At 34.0% G+C, this 18,466-nt stretch overlaps 1 pseudogene; it reads right to left on the reverse strand.

Moving 5' to 3' along the window:
• LOC141499369 (coiled-coil domain-containing protein 115-like) overlaps positions 1 to 17,601 on the reverse strand; it is a 155,280-nt pseudogene extending 137,679 nt beyond the window's left edge.
• Positions 17,602 to 18,466: the final 865 nt, after the last annotated feature.

Here is an 18,466-nt window from a genome sequence, read left to right on the forward strand (position 1 = left end):
ATTCACAATTTTTAGGGAAAGAGTGACCTTTTTACTGCGCAGTATCTTCAGACTTTTAGAAAGAATTTGTTGTTTTTCCAATGTGTCTGATTTTTCATGACCCCCATCTGGTGATTTTCTTGGCAAAGATATTAAAGTGGTTTGCCATTTTCTTCTCCAATTTGCTTTACAACTGAGGCAAATAGGGTTAAGTGACTTGTCTATGGTCACACACAATTAAGTGTCTGAGAACAAGTATGAGCTCAGAAAGATGAATCTTTCTGACTTCATGCCATGTATTCTACCTAATGTGCTATCTAACTTCCCCTAGAAGGAAAAAAATACATAAACCCTAATTTATGACCTCTGTTGCTACAATCAAAACTTCCCCTTTTACATGAAATATGGTTTCTGCACTGATTATTACTTTGTAATCATCCCACATACCTCCATTCCTACAGTGAATCATTAAATGTAAAACTTAGGATTTTCCTAGGATAACTTGCAATGTAATTTAAATGTACTATGCACAATCAGAGACTCCTGAATCATAGGATGCCAAATTTGGTTATAAACCCTCAACTCTCAGCCCACAAGATTTCACTAGAAACTGGCAGAAAAGTATGGAGATTCTTTTCACTCTCACTCAATTCTATGAGGCCAAAAATATATGATATTTGTGTGAAATGATAAGTTATTTCACCATCCTTACTATAATGGACTCATCACAACTTAATTTTATAATTTCTAAGTTTGGTTCCAACAATTTCTATCATATTGTTTAATGAAGACGAATAGGCTTTGTTAAATAACCTCAACTTATATAGACATGTTAAATGCTTCTACTTTCTTTCTTTTTTGGGAAGGGGGCAATGTGCCCAAGGTCACATAGCTATTATCAATTGTATGAGTGCAGATTTGAACTCAGGTCCTCCTGACTCCAGACTGGAGCTCTATCCATTGTGTCACCTAGCTGTTGCTGCTTCTTTCTACTTTCTAATAGACTGGCAGGCTATGTTCCTGAGGAAAAGGCAAGGTGATTAATATACAATGTCCCTAACCAAGAACTGGTAGAGTATTTCCACCAATGATACCCTAATATTAATTTATTTCATATATGCATATATTTATTTATACATAACTTGTGTTGGGTCGTTTATTTTCATATTTTATCCCTTTGATTCCTAAATAAATTTTGTAGACTTTCATTTTCTTCCTTGCCCCAGAATATTTTTTTACATTATCTTTAATACTATCAACCTCACAACCTAGAAGTCATTTTCTACTCTACTATAGTCAATGTATTATTGCCTTTCAGTTTCCCCTAAAATGTATTACCTTCCTTCCTCTGACATTGTTAATACTCCACTGCAGAGCCTTGTCTTCTCAGTGCCTGGACTGATGAAACACCTTCTTAAGGAAGAGGGAGGTGGAAGAAGTGTCTGCCTGTCTCAAGTTTCTCTCTACTCCAATCTGTTTTACAATCAGCTAACAGGGATTTTCCTAAAGCACAGGACAGATCCAATTATGTCACCTTCCTCTTCCTTATTCAACAAATACCAATGATTCCCTATCACATCAAAGATCAAATTCAAAATCTTCTGTTTGATATTCAAAAACCTAAATAAGTTACCCTCTCATATTTTCAGTCTTCTTATAGCTTAGTCCCTGACATGATCTCTTTGATCCAATGACACTGGCTCTTTCCCAGTTATTTTCTTTGATTAGTCTCCAAGCCAAGAATGTTCTTCTTCCTCAGTTTCACCTACTGAGATCCCTACTTTTCTTCAATTCCTGGCTAAAATGTTATCTTCTATACATAGTTTCTAAACTATCCTTAGTTTTAATACCTTCCCTATGTTAATTATGTCATTTTTATCCTGTTGGGGTAGATAAGTGTTTAAAAGAGAATTAGCAGCTTTTATTTGGGGCCTTGCTAAATCCCTTTTAGGGCACCTCATCCACCCAGCACTCAACTCTCACTCATGAGTAGCATGAACAGTGATCATACCCTGGTAAACCATATCAGAAGATAATCTAAACCAGGTTGAGAGTAAACGATGAATCTTAAACACAATGATGAGTTAGGAGATTAACTGCCCCAGCATGTGAAGTCTTACTCTAATGTAATGGACCAATGGAAACAGTTTGTCACATTGGCCATGAAGGTGATTGCAACAGGTGCTATGAGAAACAGAGATAATTTAGATATCAAAGATCAAGGACATCCACTGTATCCTAGACCATTGACAATCATCCTGACTTTTGTCCTATCATTGAACTTACATGACTCTGGAAGAGTGAGATTGATGAGTTTGTGCAACTCTACCTCACTTAAATCTAATTCACACATGATTCTCACATGACCATGTGATGTCATCTGTTCTCTTCAAAAGTGACAAACAGCTATTTAACCTGAATATAGTTTGCTTTGTACATGTTTGTGTCATGTTATTTCCTCATTAGACAATAAATGCCTAAGGGCAAGAACTGTCTTTGGCCTTTTTTTTGGTATTTTCTGATCTTAACAAAGTGCTTGAAAAATAGCAAGGGCTTATTAAGTGCTTATTGATTGTTTGTTTGATTTCATTATGCTTTCTACTTCACTTTATTACTGTGAGATATTTGAAAGCATGAGAATTAATGATGTATCTATTCATGGATGTCTTTTCTTGTGGGTTGCTAATCACCTCCAAATTTCCCTTCCCTGTCTCATAGCTTCTACAATGGGTCATCTGTAGTGCCAATTATAATAGCAATATATCTATCTTGTTTCCATTTTTATATTTAAAACTTTGACCAGATTTGCAAGGTTCTTAGGCAAATATTGTCTTTATCCAGAACAAGAGATCATCAGTCATATCTTTGTTTAGAAATCCAAATCCTATTTTCTGATGCTAACATGGTAACCAGCTATTTCCTTCTCATATCCTTCTTTTTCTTCTAAATTCCTTATACTTTTTAGCAGCCTTGATGAAAACACCACCTTTGCCACATACCTATTAAACTTTCTACTGAGGACTTTAGAACCTAAGATGTTTTCTGTCTGCATTATTAATACTCATTTGAATCAGTAGAGGAAAAAAGAAACAATCATATTTGACAAGATTTAGGATTCTATAGGTCACAAGATAAATATTCTATGTATAAATTACCATTCTAAATTATTCAGTTCAGATCAACATAAGGTGTCTTATTAACAATCAGCAGTAATCTCTTTTTGCCTGTTTCTAACAGAAATTTGGACTCCTTGTCCTGAGTTCTAGTTCATATTATAATATGAAAATAAACTTGCATCTTATTTTGCCCTAAAGCCCATGATGCTACTTTTCTATCACATTTCCTTTTTCCAAGTTCACTTCTCTATCTTTGTTAATTTGCCTCATTAAAAAGTCAAATCCTTCAAGAGACAAGAATGTCCTAGTACTGTGTCCTCATACTCCAGGAACTCAGGGTTCTCCCTGGTGGGAGAATAGAAGCAAGTATAGGGGAATCTATGGTGCTGTTTTTTTTTTCCATCCAGCTTCTTACTATCAAAATGGAAAGTCTAGGGTAGGGGTCTGGTCATAAATTTTTGTTTCTTCTATGGAAGTACCATTATCCTTGTCCTGGACGAATTCACTGGCAGTGATGATAGTATTTATTTTCCTACATAGAAATATTCCTTATAGATCTAAAGGAGGAGTTACCACCTTCTCCCCTTCTCCACCATTCTACCTCATCAACTACTCTTAACCTGGAGGAAAATTGTTGTCCTTACCCAGAAACAGGGACAGACAAAAATGACCTCCATTAGTTTTTTCTATCCTAAGGAAAGAGTACTAGATTTGGAGTTGGGGGATCAAGATTCAAGTCTGAACTTTGCTACTACTAACTATAAACTATATGAGCCTCAGTTTCCTCTCTTATTGAAATGGGAATAATTTAATTTGCATCTCCTTCACTGGGTTGTTAGAATCAAATGAAATAATGTGTATGTACATAGTACATTTTGTAAACTCAAAAATTTTAATATTACATAAATATGAGCTGTCATTTTTATGACTCTGAAAAGTCAATATAATCCTTGGGTGTAGGTCTGTTGAATATGATTAGTTGGTCAACAGAAATTTTCTAAACTCACATTGTGACTAATGGGTCAAGCCTCCCCAAAGTTCCTGTTCTCAATTGAACCTTGAATTTATTTAACAAGTAAAAGGATGGGCTGGGCCAAGTGGCAGACAGCCTTTACTTATTTGTTTCCAGTTTTTACAAAAGTATTAGCTTAATGGTTATACATGTATAGCTTTCAGTAAAGGGGAGGAAAGGAAGGGAGGGAGAAAAATGTAAAAACCAAAACACTGCAAAAAAAATTAATTGTTGAAAAACTACCATTGCATGTAGTTGGAAAAATCAATAAATAAAATATTTATTTTTTTAAAAAAAGTAAGCTGATTGAATAAATTAATTTACTCCTTGTAGTTTTTATCCCCAGTTCTAAGTCTAGTACCTAGCATAATATAAATACTTAATCATTATTATAATAACAAATTTTGTCAATTATTTATTCATTCATCAAAAAACTTCAATTCTGTCGTCTACAGAAGGATCTTAGCTCCTGTTCCAAAGGCTAAGAGAATTTTTTTCTGCAGTTATTTTTCCTGTTACTTTCTTCCTATATCTACCTTTTTGAGATAGTTTTAAGGATTCTCAGCTGTTTCTTGTTAATCTTTAACTTTATTGCTTTTCTAATGAATCATTTTTTTTTCCATTTTCTTTCAGAATTGGCCAAATCTAAGTAAATGAATGCAACAATGAACTGACACTCTTCCCCAGGGTCTATTTCTTCCAAGAGGTAGAAATGGAAGCATAGCTCTTAAAAACATCAGCTTTTAGAAAGCAATTATTAACAGAGCATTTATTTGGGGGGATGGATTCATTATTATACAATTATATGATTAATATAATTATCATAATAATTGAGTGGGAAAACATTCATACTTTGCCTCTTTGATACCAATAGTAAGGAAGGAGTCTGATGACTTGTATTTATTTCCCAGCTTTGTAACTTATGACTGTTCATTGACTTATTGATTTACCACTTAGCTGAGTCATTTAGCTCTTTGTTTCTCTATTTTTAATCTGTATTTATATTATGCTAGGTACCAGACTTGCATCCCCTTCACAGGATTGTTAGAATCAAATGAAATAATCAAATTAGATAACATGGATTCTAAGGTTCCTTTAAGTTTTAAATCTATCATTTTGCCTAGAGACTAAGCTCTCTTCTTAACATCAGTCACAGTTTTAGCATCTTGTCATGTATTCAGGTAATTGATCAAACTTTAGTTTTCTAATCAGCTATAATCATAAATTCAGTACCTTTATCCCAACACAGTGGTCCTCTCTGGGGACAAAAGGACATTATCCAACCAATCAACCATTGTCAAAAGTGATAATATATAAAGCACTTAGCAAATTATAAAAATATTATATAAATAGCTATCATTATAATTATCCTCTTAAAAATAAGAAAGTTTTAAAAATTGCTTTACCATATCAGGGAATGATATGAGAAAATTTTCAGAATTCAATCTACTACTGAAAATCATACAACTCTCTATGAGCTTTAGAGCATTGTCTAAGCCTAAGAGAGTTTAGGTAAATTACCCGTGATTATACAACATTTTCAGAAGTTAGAATTGCACAAATGTCTTAATGACAACATATTCAGTACTCCCTCCACTATACTTTACTGCATCTCTATATTATTGAGTCAGTTTAGACAATAAAGTGTTGTTCCAACCATATGTATAAGTACCATGTATGTTTAGTGGTCACATGAATAATAAGGAATTTAAGATTACTAACCAATTGACTAAAAAAGTTAACAGTAGAAGTGTTCCTTAGTGAATAGGTTAAATAAGTGTTCATAATATGGACTGGTGAAAAAAAGTCTTTTCTATAGTGCAAAAGAGTCCAATGTGCTATCAAAAGTTTGAAATACGTCCATAGATTGAACTGGACCTAGACCTAAATCTATCCTTTAGTGGAAATAAAACAAGATGATGTCTAGAGAGATTAGTGAAAATGTCCTTCAACTGGATCAATGGGCAAGAACTGTACTCCATTGGACAAGAGTTATCTTCTTCTAAATCATTATGTCATATAAAAGAAAGATTGCATATCTGGACTAGATTAAGTGCAAAAGAGACAGCAGGAAATGAGTATAGTAATCTACTGTTTGATAAACCCCCAAATTTCAAATTCTGGGATAAAAACTTGCTCTTCCATAAAAGTTTCTGAGAAAACTTGAGGATAGTATGGCAGAAACTGGGAACAGACCAACATTTCATACCCTTTACCAAGATACAGTCAAAATTGGTGCAGGATTTAGACATAAAAGATAATCTAAGTCAATTAGGAGAAGGACGAGTTTACCTATCAGATCTATGGAAAGGGGAGTAGTTTATGGCCAAAGAAGAGATAGAGACCATTATAAAAAACAAACTGGATAATTTTGACTACATTAAATTAAAATATTTCACGTAAACAAAACCTCGGCAACCAAGATTAAAAGGAATGTAATAAATTGGAAGCGATTTTTACAAGTGTTTCTGACAAAGGACTCATTTCTAAATTATATAAAGAATTGAGTCAAATTTATAAAAAAAATCATTCAATCATTTTGTGTATTGTAATAAGTATTAACAGTAAAGTAACTTGTGCCCAAACAGTTAAGAATTAAAAAAATGACTGTTTGACTAATAATCAAATCAATACCAGTGATTCTACAAATATATGTCATTTGTTTGATATATTAATTCATCATTGCCTTGATACACTGAAGAATAATATTTTCTCTGGATACTTCTTACCAATATATATTATCTTCCTTTTTAGTATGTAACTCCTTGAGGGCAGTAGCTATTTTATGAGTGTATATGTGCGTATATGTTTATGTGTTTATATTTTTGTGTATCCTAAATGTTTAGTATAATTCCTGAAACACAATGTCTTGATTGACTGACTAAAAAATTGTCATTCCTTGTCTAACTATACACATACATGCACAAACATATATACACATATATATGAAAGAGAATAAGAAAATAATTTCTACAAAGACCTCTTCAAATTATAGGACGATTCATCTTACCATTTTATATTAAAAAGTCATATAAGAATTATCTTAAAAGTCATATAATAAATCATATCATAGTCAGAAAAAGTTAATAACTCTCCATTCTAGAGGAATAGGCAGTGGGATAAGTAAATCACGGTCAATACTCATATCTATATTTCAGAATTGAATTACTAGAAGCAGAAATTTGAAACATCATAAAATAAATATTGGATTACAATGTCATTTTTATTTGATCAGCAAACACACAAAGTCTATATACCTAGTATATAGATCCTTAATTTTGTCATTATAAACAAATGAAAATTTGATTCCAAAAAGTTTCAGTTTTCACTTTTTAAGGTTACTTTGACCACAAACACAAATTTGGGTTAAAAAAATGAACAGGTTTTTTTTGTGAAATTCAGTCTTTCCCTAAAAATAACTATTCCATATTTCTTCCTTTAGATAAAAAGTGCTATTTACAAAAGCAAGGTTGTTTAAGGTTTTTCCAAGGCAATGGGAGTTAAGTGGTTTGTCCAAGTCCACACAGTTGGGTAATTATTAAGTGTCCAAGGCTGGATTTGAACTCAGGTACTCCTGACTCCAGGGATGGTGCTCTATCCATTGCACCACCTAACTGCCTCCAAAAGCAAGTTTTGATTGCATTTTTAAATAATTTTATTCTCATAATGATCTTGTCTTTTCCCTCTTTGAGACTATGTTTTAGTTGTCAATTTTTCATATTGTGACTTAGATTAATGTTTGGACAAGACTCAAAACTCTGCCAAATTAAATGATTAATGGAGGTATTTTTGAGATGATTTTTTTTGTTTTCCATCCAATGTAGTATTTCATTTTTTTTAAAGCTTTGCATTTTTTAACCTTAGAACGGGAAGACATTTCTTTCTTGGTAGTCTTTTTCAATAGTCTTTTTCAATTTGATTTTTAGCTCCTCATTTTCTTTATTTTTATATGACAATTTTTTAAAGAAGTTGAGAGAGTGCTAGATAAAACACTGGAGTTCTAGCTTTAATTCACACACACACAAACTCAAAATTTCTTTGAAGAAATAATTTTACCTGCCACTGAAAATAAATATAACTACAAATTATAGATGTCTTATTAATGTAAACTTTTTGAAAATTGGGATCTTTGTCCCTTGTCTTCATTTCCATGGAACAGAATAAGCAGCTCATAGTAATTAAATTCCCACTATTGAGGTGGGGATAGTATTTCCTTTAAAAGTATAGATAAGAATGTGGAAAAGATATACTCATAGTCAACGAGGCAAGTCAAAATATAACTTTGTTTTTTTAACAGAATTGAGTCATATAAGAAGTAATTGTCAACAAAGAGAACTTTAGCAAAGGTAGTGTAATTTATTGGAAAGAGAGTGAGCAAAATTGCGAATTAAGCTAAGGGAAGGGAATAGTAATTTATTATTTATTATTTACTAAAGCAAACATACACAACCAACACAAAAAAATACTTCTTAATCTCAAAGAGTTTAAATTCTAACATTTGCGGATAGATTACATACAAAAAGGATATAGACATGAATCCATATTCTACTATCTAAAACCTTAAAGATATAAAAAAAAATTACTGTACTGCAGTATTATCATCTCTTGAAATAAGGGATGTGTGTGGAATAAATTACCTTTAAAATACTGTTTAAGGGGCAGAGCCAAAATGGCAGTGTGAAGGCAGGAATTCCTGGAAACTTGTTTCCCCCAAAACTCCAAAAGCCATCAAATTATAACTCTAATCAAAATGTAGAGGGTGAGAATGCACAGAAAGACTGAGTAATACAATTTCCCAATTCAAGCGATCTTAGAAATTCCAAAGGAAAGGTCTGTTCCACTGGGACCAGGAGTTGGAAAAAGTCATAGCACAACATAGTCAGGCCAGCCTCTGGATCCTTGGCAGAAGGGGTAGTTTCCATACCTCTTGGCTTAGGGATCATGGGACAACCGGAAGGCGTGGTGAGAGAACCCTGCCACACCAGAGTGAGTGCAGAGCAAGTGTTGGGCTCAGAGCAGCCCTGCAGTGAAAAACTTCAGGGGGAGTTGTCAGAAATACCCAGCACTTCCAGATCTCTTAGCCCACAGATAGTAAGGGGGTTGGAAGAGATTGAAAAGGTCTCTTTGCTCTCCTTGGGGCAGGTCTCAGCTCTTTGCTCACATTCAGGTTCATCCTGGGACACCACAACACTGGTATAGCCGAGCAGGGACTCTCCTCACAGCTCCAGGTCAAAAGGGAGCATCTGTGGTCATCCACATACCAGAACACAGGCAAGGGCACAGTCAGACCCTCTCATAAGACCTTAGAGGAAGGTTGTCCTTCCTGTTGGTCATCCCAAAACCCACCAAAGCCTCAGAAGGGTGCTAAATCAGTCATAGGCTGAGGAAATGAGCAAACAACAGAAAAAGAAGAATCTGACCATAGAAAATTACTTTGGTCCCATGGAACATTTAGAAGATGACAAAATCGAAGCTTCTGTATCCAAAACCTCCATGAGAAATAGAAAATGGGCTCAGGCTATGGATGAGCTCAGAAAAGATTCTGAAAAACAATGCGGGAAGGCAGAGGAAAAGTTTGGAGGAGAAATGAGAGTGATGCAGATAAATCATGAAAACAAAGTCAGCAAACTTGATGAAAGAAATACAAAAACATTGAATAAAACAACATATTTAAAACCAGTTTAGGTCAAATGGAAAAAGCAGCACAAAAGGCAAATGAGGATAAGAATATTTTAAAAACCAGAACTGATCTGCTGGAAAAGGAGATAAAAAAAATACTCCATGAAGAAAATAACTCCTTCAAATGCAGAATGGAACTAAAGGAATCTGATGACTTTTCAAGAACTCAGGAAGAAATAAATCTATACCAAAAAACCCCACCAATAATTAGAAGAAGAAAATGTGAAATATATTGTTAGAAAAACAACTGACCTTGAAAACAGATCCAGGAGAGTTAATTTAAAAAATATTGGTCTACCTGAAATTCAAGACCAAGAAAAGAGCCAAGACTTCATTTTTCAAGAAATAATAGAGAAAAATTGCCTGAAATGCTAGAAGCAGAAGGTAAAATAGAAATTGAGGGAATTCACCAATCACCTCCTGAAAGAGATCCCAAAAGAAACTATTATAGCAAAACTCCAAAACTCCCCAAGTCAAGAGAATATACTAAAAGCTGCCAGAAACAAGTAATTCCATAGGATCTGACAGCTTCTACATTAACGGTTCATAGGGCTTGGAATATAATATTCCAGAAGTGAAAAAGACCTTGGGGGCGGCGGCTATGTGGCACAGTGAATAAAGCACCGGCCCTGGAGTCGGGAGTACCTGGGTTCAAATCCGGTCTCAGACACTTAATAATTACCTAGATCTGTGGCCTTGGGCAAGCCACTTAACCCCATTTGCCTTGCAAAAAAAAAAAAAAAACACTAAAAAAAATAAAAAAAAAAAACCTTGGTTTACAAATGAGAATCAACTACTCAGCAAAACTGAGCAACCTCTTTCAAGGGAAAAGATAGACTTTTAATGAAACAGGGACTTTCAAACTTTACTATGAAACAACCAGAACTGAACAGAAAGTTTGATCTCCAATTCAGGACTCAGGGTAACCATGGTGCGGTGTGGTGGATGAGAAGGACTAATTATGATAACTTAATGATGTTGAACTGCTTGGATTTGTGCAAGGGAAGGAGATACTAATAACTCATATGAACTTCTCATTTATAATCTCAGTTAGAAGAAGCATATATAGACAAGGCACAGGAAGGAGCTGAATATAATTGTATAATATATTAAAAAGATGGAGTCAATTGGTGATAAAAATGGGAGGAAGAGAAAGGAGAGGAAGAAAGGGACTAAGATATTTCATATAAGGGTCAAGCAAAAGCTTTTACAATGGAGTGGAACAGGGGAAGGTGAGTGGGAATGAGTGAGCCTTCATTCTCATCAAAAATGGCTCAGAGAGGAAATAGCATATACACTTAATATAGGTGTAGAAATCTATCTTACCCTAGAGAAAAATGAGAGGAAAGGGATGGGATAAGGGGGAAGGGGTGGGGAAGGGGGTAGTAGGTGATAGAAGAAAAGGAGGATCATGAGAGAGGATCTCAGATATAACACACTTCTGAACAGGGACAAGATGAAAGGAGAAAGAATAAAATAAATGAGAGTGGGGAAGAATAGAGTGGAGGGAAATATAACTAGTGATAGCAACTGTGGGAAAAAGATTGAGGTAACTTCTCTGGTGGCTATGATGGGGAAGGCAACTCATCCCAGAGACAGAGTTATTGAAATCTGAACACAGACTGAAGTACGCTTTTTTTCTCTCTTACTATTCTTGAGGTTTTTTTCATCTTTTTTTGGGGGGGGAGTTGGTTTATGATTACTCTCACAGCAAGTTTATTGTAATAATATTAAATAAATAAATAAACAAAAAATTTATTAATCCTGTTTAGCTCTAAATCCTATGATTATAGGACTCAGCCCCTCAGTACATTTTAATAGCAAACTCAAATTCATGTTGCCTTGAATAAATTTACTCAGCACAATGAGGCAAGACACTTGCAAAAGTTGAATGCAACGAATACTTAGAAAACTCTGGGACCTTTTTTTGTGAGTTCTAATTATGTTAAGAAGACACCAAAGTTTAATTGGGTTAACTATCAGTATCTATCTTGAGTTAGACCTATGTTTCCCTTTTCTGGTTCCATTTTTTAAAAATATGTTCTTTAAAAATGACATTTTTATAATTGCATATAAGCATATAGCTGGTGAATAATTTAACATTGGTAAGGTAAGTTAAATTTTAAAAGTTTTTCATTTTATTCTCCTATTACCTAAATAAGTAGCAGAGTACCAAAGCAAGAATTCCTTGATATGGGGAAAGAAAAAGTAAATAAATAAAATAAAATAGCTTTAATGAGGCTTTTCAAGATTCAAACTGTGCTCCTGATCATGATATCTCAATGGAAAATAAAGTTCCAAGCTCGTTATGGAAGACTTGGCACCCTTTCAAACAAATACTAGCTATAAAAAGCCACAAATAATTAATTGCAAATAAACCCCCTTTGTACCTAATCCTAAAGGGGAATTCAAAGAAATAATCCTAATGATAAAATACCACACCAAACGCAGAGAAGGGAACAAGATATCTTAAGCAAGAGACATAGAAAGACCTAGATTTCACAAAAGGGAAATTTCCCTGAAGTTTTCATCTGAAATTTAATGCTAGGAATATGATCAGTTCTTGACTTCTTCCCATAATCTTTCTCTTCCTTCAGGGACTTTTTCCTGATAAGAATCTAAACATCACATTTCATCTCACAAAGCTGGAAATCTCAATATAAGCTACTTTGCTCAAGTTTTCAACCTCTTGTCCGAAATCAAGTAATAGGTTTCTCCCAATGAGAAGCATCTTGAGTGAATGAATTTGAGCCCCAGATTACATAATTATACCAAGAATTTATTTAGTGCTTGAAGGTTTGAAAAGCACCCTAAATGTTTTGATTCGTTGAACCTCACAATAACTCTATGAAATGTCTTATTATTGTATATTAACCTGTTTTGTTGGGAAGTAAAACAATAAAAGTTAAAATGTGATAAAATGTATGCAAGATTAATTGGAATTAGATGGAAAGGGGTGTTCAATGATGAACTGGAAACTTTGGTCTGTATTCTAAAGACAACAGATACTTTCAAATTTATTTTATCATATGTTGAAAGCCATATATCTCTTGGAACTTCAGCATGTAGAAATGTATAAAAACATATAGAGGAACAGAAAGATAGGAAAAAATTAAAAGGCTATTGAAAATATCCAGATCAGTTTTGATAAGCTGAGCTATTGGAAGAAAGTGTGAAGTATGAGGGTTCTCTTAGTCAGATTTGTAGAACCTATGGACTCAGAAAAAAATTGGGTAATCAAGCTTGAATATTTTCTATTTGAAGTGCTAGAGGGAGATCTGATTGAATATTCAGTTAGATGCTTCCTTGGTCAGAAATCATCTTAAATATTGTATTAAGTTCTTAGTAGCACATTTTAAGAAGAATATTGAAAAACTGGAACAGGTTCAGAGGAGTCTTCTCTTTGAAAAATAGTGCTGAATGAGGGAAATGCCATAAAAATAGAGGTAAGCAAATTTTCTAATTTTCAGGAGAGGGAAGAAGAGGGCTTTTTCCAAATATAAACCAAGCACCTTGGCTTCAATTCCTGGCAAAGTTCTACTCTATATTGCCAAAGTTATGATTTGTAATGATTTGTAAAAGAAAGTGGTAATTGTTAACAGTCAGCTTATATAGAAGTTGGAACATTTAATGGTTGAATTATCTCATGGAATTTTTGTACTAAAATAAAAAAATGGTATAGATATATGATCCCTTAGAATGATTACATTTCAGAATTGCTAGCCTAAACATATACCTCAAGATAATCTCATTTACCACATATCATGATTATTTTTTTGATAACTGTGGGAGCTCCTTCTATATTTGGATTGTATTGTCAGGTAATATTTCTTGATATCAACTTTAAATTTGTCTTTTTGCAACTTCTATCCTTCGTTTCTAGTTCTGTCTTCTCAACAGTCAGAAGCCTCTTTTTGAGACATATCTTTCATATGATAGTCCATAAAAGTACCTTATTTTATATCATACCTCCTATGTATCTTTTACTCTCCATCTAAACATTGCCATTCCTTTTAATGACCCCTCAGAGAGTATGGTGTTGGTCTTATTTTTTCCATTCTGGTATCTCTCTTTTGAATTTTTCCATGCTAATCAATATTCCTCTAAAATGTGTTAGACAGAACACAATACTGTAGGAGCAGTACAGAAGTGGCTATCACTTCTTTATCCTTGGAAGCTTTAACTTTCTGGGATTTTTTGTTGGTTTGTGAATATTATTATTATTTTTATTTTCATAAAATGTAAAAGAAAAAATTGTCATGTTCACAGAAAAACAGAGGATTCAATATACAAAAATAAATTTCCATTTTATGAAAACCTGTTAAATACACTAGAAATTGTTTTCAAAGCTAACAGTTTTCCTTTACTTCCTTTACTTTATTACTTTCTTTTCTTTTCTTTTCATTTCTTTTCTTCTATGCACATTTTACTTTAATTTTTCCATTTCTCCCCCCTCCGTACCTTCAACTTGAGGCTTATGATTAAACATGGATATATACACACATAGATAGATGTCTATAAACATACACATATAAATACACAGACATTAAATATACATATATGCAAAACCATATAATGCTTATTTCCAGATGACATCTATTTCTCTGAAGAAGATAGAAGTCCAATCTAGCCATGTTTTCTTCCTAAATCAACCAGCACATAATTTCCTATGGATATATTCCAAATCAATGATTTTTAAATGAAAGATTGTCTATGAAATTTTTGTTCCAACAATCAAACTATTTATTTCAACACTCACTTTTTTAAAATACTCCTTCCTTCCTTCCCGACAGTCATGCTAAATATATTTCCATAACAGTCATATTGTGAGAGAAGATTCAAACAAAAGGAACAAACCATGAAAAAGAAAAAAGAACAAACAAAATTTAAAAGTGAGTGAAAATAGAATGCTTTAATTTGCATTCAGATTATATAGTTTCCCCTCCCCCACTACGTGAATGACATTTTCTTTCACAAGTTCCTTAGAATTGTCTGATCATTGTATTGCTGAGAGGAACTAAGTTTATCATACTTTATCATCACATAATGTTGCTGTTTCTGTGTATGATACCTCTGCTGGTTTTGTTCATTTTACTCAATATTAATTCATATAATTCAAATTCAGTTCTTCTAAAATCTTCCTATCATTCATTTGTTATAGAACAATGGCATTCCTTTATATTCATATAGCACAACTTGTTCAGCAATTGAACAGTTGATGGGCATCTCATCAATTCCAAATCTTTACCACCCCAAAAAGAGTTGCTATAAATATTTTATATATATGGGTGCTTTTATCTTTTTTTAATGATCTTTTTGGGAAATAGACCTAGGAGTGGTATTGCTGGATCAATGATTATGTGTACATTTATAGCCTTTTGGATATACTTTCCAATTTTTCTCCAGAATGGTTAGATCAGTATCACAACTCCACCAATAGTGCATTAGTGTCCCAGTTTTCCCACATCTGCTCCAATATTGCTCATTTCACTTTTCCTTCTTAGTCAATCTGACATGTGTGAAGTGGTACCTCAGAATTGTTTGAATTTCTCTAAACAGTAGTAATTTTTTTTAGTTTTTGCAAGGCAATGCAGTTAAGTGGCTTGCCCAAGGCCACACAGCTACATAATTATTAAGTGTCTGAGGCCAGATTTGAACTCAGTTACTCCTGACTCCAAGGTCAGTGCTTTATCTGCTGCGCCACCTCACTGCCCTTAATCAGTAGTAATTTAGAGCATTTTTCATACGATTACAGATAGTTTTGATTACTTCATCTGAAAACAATATATTTTGATCATTTATTAATTGGGGCATGGAATTTTTAATGTGATTCAGTTCTCTATAAATTTGAGAAATGAGATCTTTATCAAAGAAACTTTTTCATAGTTATTATTGCTAAATTGTATTTCTATCCATCTTAATTCTCCCCATGTATTCTAATCTCTCTCCTTTTACTTCTCTTCTTCCTCCTAAGTGTTTTGCTCTCAAAAATAATATGTTTTGCTTCTGACTGTTATACAAATTTTCTTTTGTTCTCTGCTATATACTTTTTACATTATTTTTCCCTTCCCTTCTGTCCCTCCCCAAACCCAAGTTAAAAAGGGTATAATCAAGTTTGGATATACATATATATCTATATATCTATATATCTATATATCTATATATCTATCTATCTATATATATATATGTATATCCAAAGAAAAAGGAAAGTTCATAAGAAAGCTATTATGAATGAATTACTAGTACCATTTCCCCATGTAGCAATATAAATAATTTAATTTTATTAAGTACCTTATGTTTTCCTTTCTTTTTAATTTTTTTTATGATTCTCTTGTGTCTTGTACTTGAAAGTCAAATTTTCTATTCAGTTCTGATCTTTTTATCAGGAAGGTGTGAAATTCCTCTATTTCCTTGAATGTCAATACCCCCCAAAAAGATCATTATTAGTTTTAATGGGTAAATGATTCTTGGTTGTAATCCTAGCTCCTTTTTCTCTCCATAAAGTCATATTGTAGCACCTGTGATCCTTTACTGTAGAAGTTATTAAACCTTGTGTTTTCCAAACTATGGCTCCATGATACTTGAACTGTCTCTTTCTGGTTACTTGCAATATTTTTTATGCTTTACCTGAGAGCTCTGAAATTTCACTATAATATTCCTGGAATTCCTCATTTTGGGCATTCTTTCAGGAGGCTATCAGAGGATTATTTCAAATTTTATTTTACCTTCTGATCCTACGATATTAGTTTTCTTGATAATTTCTTGAAAGAGAATGTCTAGGGTGTTCCTTTTATCATGGTTTTCAGTTTGTCCAAAAATTAGATTATCTTTCCCGGATCTCTTTCACAGGACAGATTTTTCCCCAATGAGATATTTCACTATCTTCTATTTTTTAATTCATTTACTTTGTTTTATTGTTTCTTGACTTTTCAAAAAATAATTTGCTTCCTTCTATTTGTTCAATTTTGTTTTTAAGGAATTATTTTCTTTAGTCAACTTTTAAACCTCCTTTTCCATTTGTTCAATTTTACTTTATAATGAGCTTGTTTTCCTTCAATGAATTTCTGTGCCTCTTTTTGCATTTGCTTAGCTCTGTTTTTTAAGGCATTCTTCTCCTCATTGGGTCTTTATATTTCTTTTACCTTTTGGCCTGCTCTAATTTTAAAGTATTCTTTTTGAGTATTTTCTTGTGTTTACTTTACCAAGATGATGAAACATGTTTCATTATTTTCCCTATAACTCTCATTTCTCTTCCCATTTTTCCTCTACTTCTCTTACTTGATTTTCAAAATCTTTTTTGAGCTCTCTCACAGCCCAACTTCTATATTTCTTGGAGTCTTTAAATGTAGAATTTTTGGATTTTCTCACCTTCAGATTGAGTATTTTTGATTCTCCATGGGATCATAGACAAAGTAATTTCAATGGTCTGGTTCCTTTTTTCTCTCCCTATTTACTCATATCCCAAACCTGTGCCTGGTTTTGGTGTGCATCTTGAACTTTTGGATTTTATTGGGACACTCCCACAAGGACCTCAGTGTGTGAATCTTTGCTCTCCTGGTCTGTGAATGATCCCAAGTGCACCACTCTGCCATGGGCTTGAGGTGGGGGGGGTCCCTACTCTATGGGGAGCCTTGTCTGTGATCAGGATCTGAATGTAAGCCTCAGAGTCCTGTTCCAGGGACAGAGGACAGACCCTGGAACTCTGTCTCCGATTCCCTTACCTTCCGGAGGCTGAGCACTCAGGGCACAACTACCTGGAGGCTTCTGCTGGGCAACTCCACAGACCTGCTTTGTTTCCTGGATCTGGGCTGCCATGATCACACTGAGGGCCTGGGCTTCACACTCATTCTGGAAGAGGTCTCCCTGCTGATCTTTCAAGCTGTGCTTGGTACTCCCTGGGGTATAGGTCAGGAAACTCCTGCTGCTGGGAACCACAGTTCCCAGGTTCCCTAGGGCTGTTCCCTTGGGAAAGACGAAGTTCCTTCACTCTGGCAGGGCCACCCCCTAACCCGTGGAACAGAGTTTTTCCACTATTTTCTAGGTTACCTTGGGCTGGAGAATTACCTTACTGGATCTTTCTGTGTGTTTTGTCTCTCAAAAATTTATAGTCATAATTTTAAGATTTTTGAAATATTTTGGAGAGAGCACCTAGGAGAGGCTTTTTGACTGCCACCATCATCAAAGCTATTAATCAAGCTTGCAGTCAGAACAGTGAGCCAAGCAAACTGAAGACAGCCAGTCATTTAAATTGGACTCCAAATCTGCCCACTCAAAACTGAAAGTGTCCCATGACAACTTAACAGTAGAACATGATGAAACATCTTCACATACCTGAGTGCTTCACCAGCCAAAGTAGGCAATGTATTCATTGATAGTGGATGCCATTAGTGGGAAGCAGTCATAAGTGGAAGTACATGGTATGCGATTGGTGTAGCTTACAAGTCAGCCCCAAAACATGAAACATAAGTGGATTGGAAAGAATTCTGCTTCTTGGGTCTTCTGTCACTGCAGTAATAATGGAGTGGTGAGACATAATAGCAAGTAAATTCTCATCAAACCAGTACCCTACCTCCATCTAGTGGGCATTTTACAAGGCTATGATAATGGTTCCATCACTTTTATGATGCTTTGAACTGCCTTCACCTTTATACATGTGACATTACATTTGCACAGCTGGTGT

The sequence above is a fragment of the Macrotis lagotis genome, chromosome X (genome assembly GCF_037893015.1).
Source record: "Macrotis lagotis isolate mMagLag1 chromosome X, bilby.v1.9.chrom.fasta, whole genome shotgun sequence".
Lineage (NCBI taxonomy): Eukaryota > Metazoa > Chordata > Mammalia > Peramelemorphia > Peramelidae > Macrotis > Macrotis lagotis.